Source organism: Bidens hawaiensis, unplaced genomic scaffold (genome assembly GCF_021521415.1).
Source record: "Bidens hawaiensis isolate Kalapana, Puna unplaced genomic scaffold, B.hawaiensis_p1.1 tig00027783_1, whole genome shotgun sequence".
NCBI classification, from domain to species: domain Eukaryota; kingdom Viridiplantae; phylum Streptophyta; class Magnoliopsida; order Asterales; family Asteraceae; genus Bidens; species Bidens hawaiensis.
In genome coordinates this window covers 76867-79459 of record NW_027494507.1, presented here as the reverse complement: position 1 = coordinate 79459, position 2593 = coordinate 76867, and positions in this window count along the sequence as shown.

The window sequence follows — 2593 nt, the reverse complement described above, 5'->3', positions numbered from 1 at the left end:
ATGTCGGAGGGTGGTTACAGAAAGACCTCCCCTCTTGTCCTTCCTGTAACGAGACTTACAGTGTCTGTTTTGCAGGTTCCGGTCACTGGACTTTGGAAAGTTGTACTCATACCGTGTTAGTAGTTATCGTATTTTACCCTGTGGACTCATTGGATCCAGGAACCATACCCGTGGGATTGGATCCGTGTTTCCTCAGGTGTCATCCAGGATACCACCCCGGTTTGAATTACCAGAACTTGATGTTGTGGGACGGACGAACGATCCAGTATTTCAATGCGGATATCTTTAGCAAAATTTTCGAAGTTCGTTGAAGCCAGTTTGCTAAGAGCATCTGCTTATTTGTTTTCACTTCTTTTTATATGGATCACTTTGCATGAGGAGAACTAAAGCATCAATTTTTTTGCCTGTGACACATAAGAAGCCATTATGTCATTCTTTACTTCGTATGTGCCATTGATCTGTCCCGTAATTAACATTTAATCCACGCGGGCTTCCAGATGTTTCACCCCAAGCTTTTTAGCTATCCATAAGCCTGCCAGGAAAGCCTCATACTCCGCCTCGTTGTTAGTACTCTTGAAGTCTAACTTTATGGCGTATGTAAACTCATGACCTTTGGGATTGACTAGCCTAAGGCCCGCGCCAGATCCCTCACTGCTGGAAGCCCCGTTCGTGAACAAAGACCAAATCTGTCCTTGTTCAGGAGGTGCTTGGGGTTGTTGCTCGATCTAACATTCTTTCTCTTTGTGTTACGGGACTTCAGTGATGAAGTCCGCCAACACCTGCCCTTTGATTGTTGGACTAGGTTTGTATTCTATCGCGTGTTCACCTAGCTCGATGGCCCACTTTGCCAATTGTCCGGACAGTTCTAGCTTGCTGAGAATGTTATTGAGCTTGTATCCGGTCAAAACGTTGATGGGATGCCCCTGAAAGTACCTGCGGAGGCACCGGGCAGCATAGACCAATGCTAAGACGAGTTTTTTCAACATTGAATATCTTGTCTCCGGGTCTGACAATGTTCTGCTGACGTAGTAGATCGATGTTTGGAGGTTTTTCCTATCCGTCAAGAGAATAGCTCCGATAGCAATGTCTGATGCTGAAAAGTATATCGTTAAAGGTTCCCCCGCATATGGTGCTGTCAAAGTGGGAAGTTCCATCAAACATTTTTTAACCTCCAAGAAAGCTTGTTCCGCTTCCGCGATCCATCTAAATTGTGCTTTCTTGAGGCAGTTTCTTAGTGTTGAAACAAAAGGATAGGATTTGGTTGCATAATTCGCCAAAAAGCGATTCAAAGCAACCAAACGACCATTGAGCGTCTGATCTTCCTTGAGGGAGGAGGGAGAGGGCATGCAGGCTACAGCTTGGACTTTATCCGAATTAGCTTTAAACCCTGCACCCGTGACAATTACTCCATGGAATTTTCCTTCCTCCATCCCAAATGAACATTTAGCTGGATTCAGCTTCATATAAACACTCTTGATAACAAGGTCGTCCATATAACACTCTTCGATATCTCTCGATATCTCTCAATATTTGGTCTTCCCCAACACTCTTGATAACAAGGTCGTCCATATAAACTTCCAAATTTCAACCAATTTGAATTTTAAACGCTATGTCCATCAACCGTTGATATGTGGCCTCCGCATTTTTTAGTCCGAAAGACATCATTTTGTAGCAAAAAGTGCCTTAATCGGTACGAAAAGCTGTTTTATCCTCATCACCTGCGGCCATGCGGATTTGATGATAGCCTTTTTAAGCATCTAAGAAGAATTTGAACTTAAATGGTGCCACAGCATCAACCTTGAGGTCTATTTCTGGTAACGGATAACGGTCTTTGGGACACGCCTTGTTTAGATCCTTGAAATCTATACACACCCGTCATGTCCCGTTACTTTTAGGAACGATAACCGGATTGGAGACCCAGGTCTGATATTGGATTGGACGAATGAATCCAGCCTGTAAGAGGTCTTGAACTTTCTCTTTCATTGCTTTTGTTTGTTCTATACCCATCTTACGTTGTTTCTGGACGATCGGTGTAAACATCGGGTTTACCCTCAACTTGTGCTCCGCAATTTTCCGTAGGACACCAGTCATGTCCGTGGGTTGCCATGCAAATACATCAATATTCTTTATTAACAATTGCTTCAGAAAAGTCCTTACTATCTCGGAGATAGCAGGTCCAATTGTTATAGTCTGATCAGTAAATTTCATGTTCAAAACCCATTTTTCTGGTTCAGTCCTCAGAGCTTGTTTTGGAATCTTGCTAGGTTTTAATCTTTCTGTTGCAAAGCAATGTCGATTGACGTGAATTATTGATCAAAGCCCAATAATTCAAACCCTGACATAGAAATCACCCCTCGCGGATGCATTATTTCTCCTCCAAACCACGACATAGGAGCATGGATGGGTTTCAGTCTTTCCTTGTCCTCTTCATCAAGTTGCTCAAAGCACTGTTCGTACATGATGTCAGACGTACTACTAGTGTTAAAGAAAACATATTGGGGGCGATAATGACAAAAAAAAGGCTGTGATAATCAGGGAGTTCTTGTTATTGGGACCTCCCTTGATTCGTGGAAAAATCATTGGTTCGATTTTC